This window comes from Euphorbia lathyris, chromosome 8 (assembly GCF_963576675.1).
Source record: "Euphorbia lathyris chromosome 8, ddEupLath1.1, whole genome shotgun sequence".
Classification (NCBI taxonomy): Eukaryota; Viridiplantae; Streptophyta; class Magnoliopsida; order Malpighiales; family Euphorbiaceae; genus Euphorbia; species Euphorbia lathyris.
The window spans coordinates 61,971,042-61,986,588 of NC_088917.1; the positions used below are offsets into that span (position 1 = coordinate 61,971,042).

General features: G+C 34.4%; 1 protein-coding gene and 1 non-coding gene across 2 annotated transcripts in view; one reads left to right on the top strand and one right to left on the bottom strand.

The window, feature by feature from the left end:
* LOC136203966 (uncharacterized) overlaps positions 1-15,547 on the top strand; it is a 50,385-nt gene that overhangs the window by 30,650 nt on the left and 4,188 nt on the right. The window lies entirely within an intron of this gene.
* Positions 3,408-3,514, bottom strand: LOC136204379 (small nucleolar RNA R71). Its single transcript, XR_010675222.1, has one exon. It is a non-coding gene; the product is annotated as a small nucleolar RNA R71 (small nucleolar RNA).

Sequence of the window (15,547 nt, forward strand, 5' to 3'; positions counted from 1 at the left end):
TGTTTTCAAAAATACAAAATGCAACGTATATTGCAACACTTTTAAGTATATTGCAACAAATGAAAAAACTTAACATTTTTTATGAAATATCATTTTTACATTTATAAATTAATCATAAGTTAAAATTTTTATGATTATTTTTAGGTTATCATTATCGATAGAAATAAATATTTCTATACGGGTAATATTTTTCAAAATATTTTTCACAAATCTTCGACACGATTTTAAGTAAAAATTGTCTCGAGTGAATGTATTTAAGTAATAAATTCTTTATTTTCAATCTCTATTTTATAATCATGAAATTCATGATACAATAAATCTTATTTTAAATTTTCAATTAGGTTTATAGGCATTAAATTGAACTAACAATTTTTAGCTCGGTTTTGATTTTGTCTTACATTAACACCAATTGAAGTTTTTAAGGAAACTATAGCCATAATACATGTTGAATTTTAAGTCAATATAGGATGAATGTGCTAATTTTCTTTTTCCCAATTTACAATTTATAATCAATAAATCGTATTCTTAACTTTTGGCCACGATTGAGACCAACCTTATCACAGTCGAGGTATGAAAGGGAAGAAATAAAAAAGTAAAGCGTACTTTTGGCCACGGTTGCGACCACCCTTATCACAATCGAGGTATGAAAGGAACGTTTAAATAAGAAAAAATTAAGCGTGTTTAAAGTTTAAAGTAACGATTGCGTCCACCCATGGCATGGTCGGTACCTCTTAAGCGAACACAAATAAAATGCATATAAAGTTACGATCGAGACCACCCTTATCACGGGCGTAACTAAGCAAATAAATTAAACTTAATAAATCATATATAATAATTCAAGTTTGGGAAAGGAAATTTGGTGCTTTGAAATGCCTTGAGATGAAAAACTCAATAACGTGCGTGCTTACATCGTCCTGAATACTTCAATTTAAACATTGAAATACAAGACGAATGATATATCGTATTTATACTAAGTAAGTTTGATATTTTGCGTATAAATTTGCCATGCGAAGTTAGTCTTTTCGGCTTAACTAATTTAAAAGGTAAACACAAAGATATATGTTTTATTTTCATAAAGAGATTAGTTAAGGAATAAATTCAGTGAAATTTTGCTCGGGACTAGCAAAAGATTAAGTGTGGAGATTTGTTAAGCCCAAAATATACCTAAAATATCATTAACATTTACATCATTTTTATTACAAATTCGTGTTATTTATATCTGTTTAGATTACTTTTACTCTCGAATATCTTTCTTTCTTGCAAGGTACCTAAATATTTGGTAAAATCCAAATAGGAACGAAAAAGGATCTAAAACAGAAGAAAAACCTTATAAAAGGAGTCAAAGACGACGTAAATCGAAAGCACCAAGTCGAGGACACGAACGAAAGCAAAGAAACGGAAAACTCACTAAGCCGCGACCGCGAATCCACCACCCGCGACCGCGACACGCGTGGTTTAGCCATTTCTCCCCTTCATCCAACGTTCAACTTAATGCTACGTCATTCACGGCCGAGGATTCCTATCCTCGGTAAGTGCAGAAAATTTACCAAATGCATTTTACACATGATTGAAATCCAAGAAACGCGTTCGTTCAAGTGGATAAAGACGTCCTTTCACAACGGACACGACTCTTAACCAACGGATACATCACTTCAAACACAACCCTTCAACATCTATAAATAAAGAGTTGATGTTGAGAAAAAATGCAATGAAATGTTATAATATAGATATAGAATCAGAGCGTAGAACTTATGTCTAAGTTCTAAGTAAAACATTTCGAGAGTTAGAAATTAGATTCTGTACAAAACAAGATGAGGTACACATATTGTTTATAGTTTAATTACAACTCAGTAGCGTTTAGACATTGTTCCAGTTTTAGTTTGCATCATGGTAGTGGCCGACCGAATCCCTATTACGAAGTTACAGCGAGAAGATTGAGTAGAGTGTTCGCCCCTGAGCCTGACAACCTCTTAGGAAACCCAAGGAAAGGAACCGATCAAGCCGTTCACTTGCACGCCCTCGAAGAACTCGATGCTCCTTGTTCTCTGTAAACTTGTATCAATTTATATTTCATCTAATAAAGTCCGTTCTATTCGACAAATCGTTATGCAGCACTTATGGTAACCAATCCAATATAAGTGAGGCTGGTGTTTTCATTAATACGCAGTTGAATTCAAAATCATTACAAGGAAACTTTGTTGAACACTTAGGCAAATTATCATCTCGAAAGAGTTTTAATTTGAGTAAGGGCAACTATCCCGAAAGGGTTTTGTCGCGTTCAAAGCCAATTAATTAGAGGTTCCGTCATTTATTTCATCATCATAATTGATACAAAGTTTAAGTTGTTTTCTTTGCTTAATGCAAATGAATAAATTCATTCGTTTTTCTAAAAAGTTCTAAATGTTCCTGTTTTGTAAAATTCACCCTTAAAATCAGAAGATCTTTCTAACAATCGATATATTCTAAATATAAAATCTTATTCCAGCATTTTCAAGTATTCAAAGTCCACAAACTCAATTAAACAATTTCCTAAATTCAATTAGACAAATTTCACTTTTCATTTACATTCAATAGTAAATCTAACAAGTTCGAAATTAACAGATTCAAAAATAAGTTTTTCGTTAAAAAACGTATCCCTGTGGGATCGATATTTTTATTACTACAAGCGAAATCGTGCACTTGCGGAAATCGCTCAACAAGTTTTTGGCGCCGTTGCCGGGGATACGCCAAAATTTTTGACAAAATTTTTATTTTTCGTATTTTATTTTCGAATCTAGGTTTACACATTATTTTTATACAATTTTTATATTTTATTTATTTTCAGTTATATAACATATTTGTTTTCAATTTTGTTTTGAAGGTAGTTTGGCTCGTGTAACAATTTCAAGTTCATGCGCAGTTCACGAAGTTCGGGCACACCACCAGACCCTCTTGATCCAGAAATTGAAAGAACACTTAAGAAAAACAAGAAAAACAAGAAAAACAAAGACAAAACACCCTTAAAAACCAAAGTAGTCCAGCCAGAAAATATGGCCGATCCACCGACACTTATGGATTATGCTAGGCCAGGAATGGCCGGTGTAACTAATAGTGTAGTTAGACCCCGTATAAACGCAAATCAATTTGAAATTAAGCCTGCTTTGCTTAATATGTTGCAAAACAACGTAACGTTTTATGGACTACCTAACGAAAACCCTAATGCACATTTGACAAATTTCTTAGAAATTTGTGATACTTTTAAAATTACTGATGTAACAGCCGAAGCAATCAAACTTCGCCTCTTTCCTTTCACTTTAAAGGATAAGGCAAAAATTTGGTTAACTTCTATGCCTGCTGCAACATTTGAAACTTGGGACCAATTAGCCCAAGCGTTTTTATCAAAATATTTTCCTTTAGCAAAAACCGCAAGAGTCATCAAAGAGTTGACATCTTTTACCCAAAATAATAATGAAACTCTTTATGAAGCTTGGGAACATTTTAAAGAACTTCAACGTTTATGCCCACACCACCAACTGCCAGATGCACTTTTAATGCAGACATTCTATAATGGATTAAATCCTACGACTAGAGGTTCATTAGATGCTATGTCTGGAGGGTTATTTATGAAGAAGACGTCCGCCCAAGCAAGAGAACTTTTGGAGGAAATGGCAATCAACAGCAGTATGTGGCCCGCAGAGCGTGGACATATACCAACGGCGAAACCATCATCCTCAGGTACATCATCGGTTAACGGTATAATGAATCTTGATCCAGTAGCAATGTTACAAGCCCAATTTTCTGCCTTATCGCACAAAATTGATAAATTTATGGCACCATGCGATCCTAATGATCCAATCCAGAGAGACATTGATTACGAAGGTATGAATGAGTTAGAACAGGTAAACTTTGTCCAAGGACAAAACCAAACTACTAATCCTTATTCTAATACTTATAATCCTGGATGGAGAAATCATCCTAACTTTAATTGGAAAGATGGTAATAATAATAATAATGCAAATGCTAATCAATATCGTATAAATAATTATCAAAATCAAACAAGAGATACGATTAGCACTTTATCTTCAAAAATCGACAAATTTATAGATGCTATGAATGGAAAGGTAAGTAATCAAGACGATGGTTTTAAACGGATCGAAAGTAAATTCGATCAGCTTATCAAAAACCAATCATCTAGCATCCATAATTTGGAAGTTCAAATTGGACAGCTTGCTAAATCAATTCCATCCCGCAAAGAGGGAAGTCTTCCCAGCCAAACGGAAGAAAATCCGAAAGAGCATGTTAAGGCTATCACTCTTCGTTCAGGGAAAAACTACTTAGGTCCGGAAATGCCCGGAAATTCAACTTTACCTAGAAATGATTTACCAAAATCCAAAGAAGATACTTTAAAACAAAAAGATACAAAAATTGACTCTAATCCGAAACCTTTTGTACCAAAACCACCTTTTCCACACAGGGTCCGAAATAAGGACCATGATAAATAACTTTTATCATTTTTAGACAAACTTAAAAATTTGCATATAAATTTAACATTCATGGATGCAATTACGCAAATTCCTAACTATGGAAAATTCTTGAAAGATTTAATTTCAAAAAAGATTAGTTGGGAAGGAATTTCATCCATTTCTCTTTCTGAAGATTGTAGTTTGATAGTATCAAGCAAATTACCTACTAAACTCAAAGATCCCAGATGCTTTACCATTCCGTGTACATTGGGAAATATGGAATTCCCAAGTTGTCTTTGCGATTTAGGAGCTAGTATAAACTTGATGCCATTGTCTATTTTTGAAAAATTAGGTTTAGAAGAAGACATCAAACGTACCAATATGGTTTTGCAATTAGCGGATCAATCCACTAAAAGACCATATGGTATAATTGAAGACGTTTTAGTAAAAGTTGACAAATTTATTTTTCCTATTGATTTTGTTATCTTAGATTTTGCTTATGATGTTAATTGTCCGCTAATCTTTGGTAGACCATTCATGAACACGGGACGTGCTCTAGTTGATGTGTCGGAAGGAAAAGTAGTTTTACGAATAGGTGACGATAAGATCGAGTTCGATATGAATCAAGCGATGAAATATCCTATGGAGGATTTCGCCTGTATGAAACTTGATTTAATTAAAGAATGTGTTAATGACATTGTTCAAAGAGAAGAAATAATATAACCTATAATGGGTGAAGAATTAGAAGATAAGGACCCAGAGCCTTTGATTCGAGAAGATGGACCAGTTCCGCCTTCAGTAATAGTTCCACCTAAATTAGAACTTAAAGAATTACCAAACCATCTGAGATACACTTTCCTAGGCGGAAGTGATACTCTACCTATAATCATCTCTAACAAATTAACAGAAAATCAAGAAGAAAAATTGAAAGAAGTTGTTAGAAATAGAATAAGAAGTATGGGATGGCAAATTTCAGATTTAAAAGGAATTAATCCTAGTATTGTAATGCATAGGATTCACTTAGAAGAAGATAAGCCACCTAAAGCGGATAGACAAAGACGTTTAAATCCGAATATGAAAGAAGTAGTAAAAAATGAGATTACTAAACTTTTAGACAATGGAATCATTTATCCTATTTCGGATAGTGAATGAGTTAGTCCAATCCATTGTGTACCCAAAAAGGGAGGCATAACTGTAGTAAGGAATGATGAAGGTGAATTAATACCTACGCGAACCACCACCGGTTGGAGGGTTTGTATAGATTATAGGAACCTAAATAAGGCAACTAGGAAAGATCATTTTCCTTTACCTTTCATCGATCAAATGATCGAAAGGATAGCCGGTCATGCATTTTATTGTTTTCTTGATGGCTATTCCGGATTCTTTCAAATATATATTTACCCGGATGACCAAGATAAAACAACCTTCACATGTCCTTATGGAACATTTGCATATAGAAGAATGCCTTTTGGTCTATGTAATGCACCAGCAACTTTTCAACGTTGTATGACTGCAATTTTTAATGATTTCATCGAAGATATCATGGAAGTATTTATGGATGATTTTTTAGTTTATGGAGATTCTTTTGATGCATGTTTAAAAAACTTAGATAAAGTTCTTTCTAGATGCGAAGAAACGAATTTAGTATTAAATTGGGAAAAATGTCATTTCATGGTTGACGAAGGAATTGTTTTAGGTCATAAAATATCTGAAAAAGGATTAGAAGTGGATAGAGCAAAAACTTCAGTAATAGAAAAATTACCCCCACCAACAACTGTCAAGGGAGTAAGATCATTTCTAGGACATGCAGGTTTTTACAGACGATTTATAAAAGACTTTTCTGTGATTTCCAAACCACTTACTAATTTGCTTATGAAGGATTCAACCTTCGATTTTAATGAAGATTGTATTAAAGCTTTCGAAACATTGAAAACAGCTTTAGTCAGTGCACCCATAATTGCTAAACCCGATTGGGATTTGCCTTTTGAAATCATGTGTGATGCAAGTGACCTAGCTGTAGGATGTGTTTTAGGTCAAAGAAAGGATAAAAGATTACATGTTATTTATTACGCAAGTCACACATTGTCAGGTGCACAGTTAAATTACACAACAACAGAAAAAGAGATGTTAGCCGTAGTATTTGCATGTGATAAGTTTAGGTCATACTTGTTAGGATCTAAAGTTATTATCTATACAGATCACGCTGCTTTACGTTATCTGTTTGCTAAGAAAGATGCAAAACCGCGTCTGATTAGATGGGTTTTGTTGTTACAAGAATTTGATATAAAAATTAAAGACAAAAAGGGAGTAGAAAACCTTGTCGCCGATCATCTATCAAGACTAGAAGATGAAAATGGTCCTATAGGTGAAACTATCAGTATAAGAGATGATTTCCCCGATGAACATCTCTATCAAGTAGAAAGTATCATGTCACCATGGTATGCAGATTTTGCTAATTATCTTGCAACCGATATTGTTCCGGAAGGATTATCTTCCCAACAAAGGAAGAAATTTTTCTTCGATATTAAACAATATTTTTGGGAAGATCCCTTTCTATTCAAATCATGTGGTGACGGGATAATTAGGAGATGCGTCGGAGAAAATGAAAATGAATCTATAATAACGGAATGTCATTCCAGCTCATATGGAGGACATAATGGAGTTAATAAAACGGTAGCTAAAATATTGGAATGTGGTTTCTTTTGGCCTACGATGTTTAAGGACGTTGGTTCATTTATTACTCATTGTGATAAATGCCAAAGAACGGGAAATTTAGGAAGGAAATATGAGATGCCCCTCAAAAACGTGTTGGAAGTTGAAATCTTCGACATGTGAGGAATTGATTTCATGGGACCTTTTCCGCCTTCCAACGGTAAAACTTACATATTAGTAGCCGTTGATTATGTTTCGAAGTGGGTTGAAGCAATTGCAACCCCTACGAATGATTCTAAAGTAGTTGTTAATTTTCTTGACGATATATTTTGTAGATTTGGTTGTCCTAGATTCGTTGTCAGTGATGGCGGTACCCATTTCATAAATCGGAATTTTGATATGCTTATGAAAAAATATGGAGTACGCCACCGCATGTCAACGCCATACCATCCTCAGTCGAATGGTCAGGCGGAGATCTCAAATAGAGAACTCAAATGGATTCTAGAGAAAACTGTTTCGTCATCAAGAAAAGATTGGTCACAAAAACTCAATAATGCGCTATGGGCATATCGTACTGCATTTAAATCACCAATAGGAATGACTCCATATCGTTTAGTGTATGGAAAAGCATGTCATTTACCAGTAGAATTAGAACATAAAGCCTATTGGGCTATTAGAAAACTTAATTTTGATTTACAACAAGCAGGAAAGAAACGTTTGCTCAATTTAAATGAGTTAGATGAGTTACGACATCTATCGTATGAGAATGCGAGGATTTATAAAGAAAGAGTGAAAAAATGGCACGATGCCAAGATCAAAGTCAAGCACTTTAATGTTGGAGATAAGGTGCTGTTATTTAATTCACGGCTTCGTATATTTCCAGGAAAACTTAAGTCCAGATGGACCGGACCGTATTTAGTCGTCAAAACATTCGACTATGGTTCTTTGGAACTTGAGGAAACCAACGGTAATCGATGTAAAATTTATTACGAAAATATTTCCGAAATAGGAACTAATTTCGTAACAAGATTTCCTGACATATAAATCATTTCATTTTTCTAATAGTTAGTTTTTATTATTTTTATTTTTATTTTTATTTTGTTTTGTTTTAAATTATATCATTTTATATTAGAATTTTAGATATACAAAAATATATTCAAGTCATGATTTTAATTAATTTTTAGGAATTTAATGAGAATTAGAAGAAATTTAGTGATTCTCAGTTGAGAATTTGAAATTCTCAGTTGAGAATTTGAAATTCTCAGTTGAGAATTCAAATATATAGAATTCTTGAGAAGGTAGGAAATTTTCTGGACTTATAGAGAATTTAAAATTCTCAGTTGAGGATTTGGGGTATGACTAGTGGCTAGGAAAATTTCTGGACTTATAGAGGATTTGGGATTCTCAGTTGAGAATTCTGACTTCAATAGGTTTCAAATTGACAGGAAAATTTCTGAACTTACCGAGGATGAGGATTCTCGGTAGAGGATCAGAAATTAGGGGTTTTGACAACTGATTTCCGCAAGGAAATCAGCGTGTCGCGACCGCGGGTCAGCATCCTCGGTCGCAACTCGGGGAATTTATGCAGTAATTGACCCTTGTTCTTTAACTTTTCAGCAGACACAACTTTTCGGAAACGAATAGTTGCGTTTCTTCATTTTTAAAAAGGTCTGTTTCATGCCTTTTCACCTCAAAATAACACCTCTTTTCATCCTAGGATTTTATAAATAGGTTCTAGAGGGTCAGTTTTCTGTTACTTTCTTTTCATCTCAATCAGAACAATTCTCTGATTTTCTTACCATTCACCAACCCAGAAATTAAGTTCAGAACCTTTCTTCCTTACTCATTCCAAACACCATGACTTCCACAAACACTCATCCTAAGAAAGTTGTTGCTTCACGCACTAAAAATACAGATATATCAGAGCGTTATGGATGTAACTTTCCTATCTTCAATCATGATGAGGGAAGGCGCTTCTTGAGGCTTCGATACACATTCTTTGTCGGAATGTTATACATGGATGACTTTCTTAACGATCAGTTGGGAATCAAAGAAGATATGAGTCGCTACATGGAACGCTTAGGATGGACCAGATTTGTTGATATGAAGTTTCCTATAATTGGAGACTGGATATTAGAGTTCTTCTGTACGGTTCGTTTTGTTAACAAGCGTCGGGTGCGTCTTAGTTTTCGTCGGGATGGCAAAACTTTCACTTTTGGATATCCTGAATTGCATGTTTGGTTTGGTTTTCCCTTGAAGGATACTACCAAACGTCATCATGGAAGAGATATGACGTCCACTGATATTTGGCGAATGCTCACCGGCATTTGGCCTTTCAACCCTAAACTTGCCTATAATAAGTCTTTTTATTCCAACTCTATGCTATATTTGCATAAGTTTCTGAGTCACAGCCTGTTCGGTCGCACGTTCAGTAGTGTCGTCCAAGAATCTGATCTTTATGTACTTGGAGATATATTTCAAGGCAACGTGGTTGATTCTTCAAAAATTCTGATGGAGGGTCTTGTTGCCGCATCTAGATCCAAGGCTAAGAAGGTTGGGTTCGGGAATATTATATGTGGAATAATACTAGGGACCAAGGGAAGTATTTATGTTCCTTGGAGTGATGCTGAATCTTTCCCGATGCTAGACTATGAATTTTTAGAATATGAAGGTCTAGTGAAACGAGTTTTTCGATCAGGCCCAAATTTTCTTTCTGCACCAGAACGTCAAGCCTTCGTGCAGATGAAAATAGACCGCTATAGGGCTAAGAAAATCCCGATTGAAAGGGACGAATTTTTAGCATAGCTTTTGTTTATTTTGTTTGTAAATATGTTGTACATATTTCTATTTCAATAAAACTTTCTCTTTTGCATTATATCTTGTTTTTGATTATATGGTTACACTAACATTAAAACTCATTATTCTACACTTATGAATCTATTAAATAAAACTTTAAAGCATTCATTACTAATTAAATGTTAATAACTAAGTTTCAATTCCTTAAATAAAGATTCATTTAACTTACATTAATAAATGAACATAAATGCTTCAATTAATTTGAGTTCCAAACTTTTCCTATTATTAATTTAACATTCGTTAATTAAAGCATTTTCATTTATTTTTCCCATTAATAAGGATAAACCTTTGGTTTTCCTTATCATTTAATATTTTCCATTTATGTTTTTAAGTACAGATAACATTTTCAAGGAGTTCAGGATAGGATTTATCAAGAAATTACACAAATAGGAGTTACTATGCAGAATTTGGGTGACCATAGGGTGATCCGCGGCCGAGAATTATTGAATTCTCGGTAACTTCAGCAATTTCCTTCAAAATTCAGAGAACAATTCGCTGCCAGACATGATCCGCGGCCGAGAATGGTGCGATCCTCGGTAACTTCAGTAAAAATCCTTCCAAAATACAAAGGAAAATTGGCTGAAACACGCGATTCGCGGCCGCGGATGCGCATCCTCGGTCGCGACACGCGTGATTCTGCAACACCTAGTCCGGATTTTTGGCCTATTTTTCCACCTTTTCCTATTCAACCTCTACCTATTCCTCTTCCTATTCCTACTCTACCTATTAATCTTCCTATTCAACCCTATATATACCTATTACTTACACAAACCTTACATCACCTCAAATTTTAACCAATCCCCTACTCTTACCTCTTTTCAATACCTTACTTTTACTCTTCCCAATTTCATCATTACCCTTTTCAATCACCTAACCCTTTCAACTTCAAGTCTCCATACAACACTTCTACTTCTTCTTCAACCTCAAGCTTTTATCTCTTTTCATCTTTTTCTCTAAACCCTAAACACCATAACCATGCCTAGAGCAAAGCGTGTTGGACACAAGCCGGCTGTCACTGAGGCTAATCGCCTAAGGATTAGTTGCGGGGCTTATTTCGACATTCATTCTGAGGAAGAAGTTGGACGTTTCAAGCACTTTTCAAACGCTAATCGTAAGTTCGTGGACATGCAGTTTCTTGACTTTGATTCGGTAAGGAAGTTGAACTTCACTACACAAATTACTGCTTTTATTGAGACTTTGGGATGGGAAACTTTTGCTTCTATGCGTTTTCCCCAAATTCAAGAGTATGTGGTTGAGTTTTTGGTTACTTTAAAGATGAACAAAAAGAGAACGGAAATTTCTTTTCGGAATAATGGTACTACCTATACCATAGATTATGAGGCTATGGGAAATATGTTTGGTTTCCCTACTAGTGATTTTTATGATAAGCCTCGGGATTTTGACAATAACTCTTTTTGGCAAACTCTTTCCGACCAAACTTCTTTTGACTCTAAAAACACTTCGAGCAAGTTGATTAAGGACAATTGTGTGTTCTTCTTTCACAAGTATTTGAGTTTTTCACTTTTTGGTCGTGTTGAGAGTTCAAAACTTCAAGTCCGGGATTTGTTTGTTTGGGATTGTTTGTTCAAGGGTTTAAGGGTTGATAGCATTGGAATGATATTTGACAATTTGTATCGTGCTTCGAGGGCTCACACCACTCAGGTCCCTCTCGATAATTTAATCACCGCTATTGTTTTGGGAGCACGGGATGAATTAGCAACTTATGATATGTCCACCTACCATGGATATGTTCCGGTTTTGGACATTGCGGCTCTTGAGCGGGCTCATTTATTGGTTTCTGCGGCTCCTCCCATTTTTATTTCTTATGCTACCCGTATTGCTCATCTTCGTGGCACTATGGGTGGAGGTGCTTCTAGTTCCCAAAATGTAGGTACCGAAGAAGGAGGTGCGGAGGAAGGAGCGGAAGATGCACCACAAACCCAAGCAACACAAGATAATGATCCGGTGGATTTAAGGAGAATTTTGAACCAAATCAATGCCAATAATAGACAAATGAATTTGAGAATTGATGATTTGGTGGAGAACAACATGGTGATGAATGACAACCTCAATACTTTGAGGCGTGCGCAAAGATCGACTCGGCATCGGATGCTTTCGTTTTTCCGCCGCCGAAATGTGGAAACTTCACCAACACCTCCGGATTCCCCGCCGAATGCTTAGGTTTTATCTTTTATTTTTATCTTATCTTGTTTTAATTTCAGTTTCGTACATTTTTATTTTCTTATGTTTCGTACAATTTCAATTTTAATTTTATGATGCATGTTTTCTTTGCTATATCTTTCATTTCTTTCCGTTTGTTTTATCTTTAATGTTTTATCTCCATTTTGCACCAATGAGGACATGGTCCAATTTAAGTGTGGGAGGCGATATATACATATATCATTTTTATGCAAACGAATGAATGACCGAATATATGCAAATGAATGAATGAATGTATGCAACACTTGTTTGTTTTCAAAAATACAAAATGCAACGTATATTGCAACACTTTTAAGTATATTGCAACAAATGAAAAAACTTAACATTTTTTATGAAATATCATTTTTACATTTATAAATTAATCATAAGTTAAAATTTTTATGATTATTTTTAGGTTATCATTATCGATAGAAATAAATATTTCTATACGGGTAATATTTTTCAAAATATTTTTCACAAATCTTCGACACGATTTTAAGTAAAAATTGTCTCGAGTGAATGTATTTAAGTAATAAATTCTTTATTTTCAATCTCTATTTTATAATCATGAAATTCATGATACAATAAATCTTATTTTAAATTTTCAATTAGGTTTATAGGCATTAAATTGAACTAACAATTTTTAGCTCGGTTTTGATTTTGTCTTACATTAACACCAATTGAAGTTTTTAAGGAAACTATAGCCATAATACATGTTGAATTTTAAGTCAATATAGGATGAATGTGCTAATTTTCTTTTTCCCAATTTACAATTTATAATCAATAAATCGTATTCTTAACTTTTGGCCACGATTGAGACCAACCTTATCACAGTCGAGGTATGAAAGGGAAGAAATAAAAAAGTAAAGCGTACTTTTGGCCACGGTTGCGACCACCCTTATCACAATCGAGGTATGAAAGGAACGTTTAAATAAGAAAAAATTAAGCGTGTTTAAAGTTTAAAGTAACGATTGCGTCCACCCATGGCATGGTCGGTACCTCTTAAGCGAACACAAATAAAATGCATATAAAGTTACGATCGAGACCACCCTTATCACGGGCGTAACTAAGCAAATAAATTAAACTTAATAAATCATATATAATAATTCAAGTTTGGGAAAGGAAATTTGGTGCTTTGAAATGCCTTGAGATGAAAAACTCAATAACATGCGTGCTTACATCGTCCTGAATACTTCAATTTAAACATTGAAATACAAGACGAATGATATATCGTATTTATACTAAGTAAGTTTGATATTTTGCGTATAAATTTGCCATGCGAAGTTAGTCTTTTCGGCTTAACTAATTTAAAAGGTAAACACAAAGATATATGCTTTATTTTCATAAAGAGATTAGTTAAGGAATAAATTCAGTGAAATTTTGCTCGGGACTAGCAAAAGATTAAGTGTGGAGATTTGTTAAGCCCAAAATATACCTAAAATATCATTAACATTTACATCATTTTTATTACAAATTCGTGTTATTTATATCTGTTTAGATTACTTTTACTCTCGAATATCTTTCTTTCTTGCAAGGTACCTAAATATTTGGTAAAATCCAAATAGGAACGAAAAAGGATCTAAAACAGAAGAAAAACCCTATAAAAGGAGTCAAAGACGACGTAAATCGAAAGCACCAAGTCGAGGACACGAACGAAAGCAAAGAAACGGAAAACTCACTAAGCCGCGACCGCGAATCCACCACCCGCGACCGCGACACGCGTGGTTTAGCCATTTCTCCCCTTCATCCAACGTTCAACTTAATGCTACGTCATTCACGGCCGAGGATTCCTATCCTCGGTAAGTGCAGAAAATTTACCAAATGCATTTTACACATGATTGAAATCCAAGAAACGCGTTCGTTCAAGTGGATAAAGACGTCCTTTCACAACGGACACGACTCTTAACCAACGGATACATCACTTCAAACACAACCCTTCAACATCTATAAATAAAGAGTTGATGTTGAGAAAAAATGCAATGAAATGTTATAATATAGATATAGAATCAGAGCGTAGAACTTATGTCTAAGTTCTAAGTAAAACATTTCGAGAGTTAGAAATTAGATTCTGTACAAAACAAGATGAGGTACACATATTGTTTATAGTTTAATTACAACTCAGTAGCGTTTAGACATTGTTCCAGTTTTAGTTTGCATCATGGTAGTGGCCGACCGAATCCCTATTACGAAGTTACAGCGAGAAGATTGAGTAGAGTGTTCGCCCCTGAGCCTGACAACCTCTTAGGAAACCCAAGGAAAGGAACCGATCAAGCCGTTCACTTGCACGCCCTCAAAGAACTCGATGCTCCTTGTTCTCTGTAAACTTGTATCAATTTATATTTCATCTAATAAAGTCCGTTCTATTCGACAAATCGTTATGCAGCACTTATGGTAACCAATCCAATATAAGTGAGGCTGGTGTTTTCATTAATACGCAGTTGAATTCAAAATCATTACAAGGAAACTTTGTTGAACACTTAGGCAAATTATCATCTCGAAAGAGTTTTAATTTGAGTAAGGGCAACTATCCCGAAAGGGTTTTGTCGCGTTCAAAGCCAATTAATTAGAGGTTCCGTCATTTATTTCATCATCATAATTGATACAAAGTTTAAGTTGTTTTCTTTGCTTAATGCAAATGAATAAATTCATTCGTTTTTCTAAAAAGTTCTAAATGTTCCTGTTTTGTAAAATTCACCCTTAAAATCAGAAGATCTTTCTAACAATCGATATATTCTAAATATAAAATCTTATTCCAGCATTTTCAAGTATTCAAAGTCCACAAACTCAATTAAACAATTTCCTAAATTCAATTAGACAAATTTCACTTTTCATTTACATTCAATAGTAAATCTAACAAGTTCGAAATTAACAGATTCAAAAATAAGTTTTTCGTTAAAAAACGTATCCCTGTGGGATCGATATTTTTATTACTACAAGCGAAATCGTGCACTTGCGGAAATCGCTCAACAAGTTTTTGGCGCCGTTGCCGGGGATACGCCAAAATTTTTGACAAAATTTTTATTTTTCGTATTTTATTTTCGAATCTAGGTTTACACATTATTTTTATACAATTTTTATATTTTATTTATTTTCAGTTATATAACATATTTGTTTTCAATTTTGTTTTGAAGGTAGTTTGGCTCGTGTAACAATTTCAAGTTCATGCGCAGTTCACGAAGTTCGGGCACACCACCAGACCCTCTTGATCCAGAAATTGAAAGAACACTTAAGAAAAACAAGAAAAACAAAGACAAAACACCCTTAAAAACCAAAGTAGTCCAGCCAGAAAATATGGCCGATCCACCGACACTTATGGATTATGCTAGGCCAGGAATGGCCGGTGTAACTAATAGTGTAGTTAGACCCCGTATAAACGCAAATCAATTTGAAATTAAGCC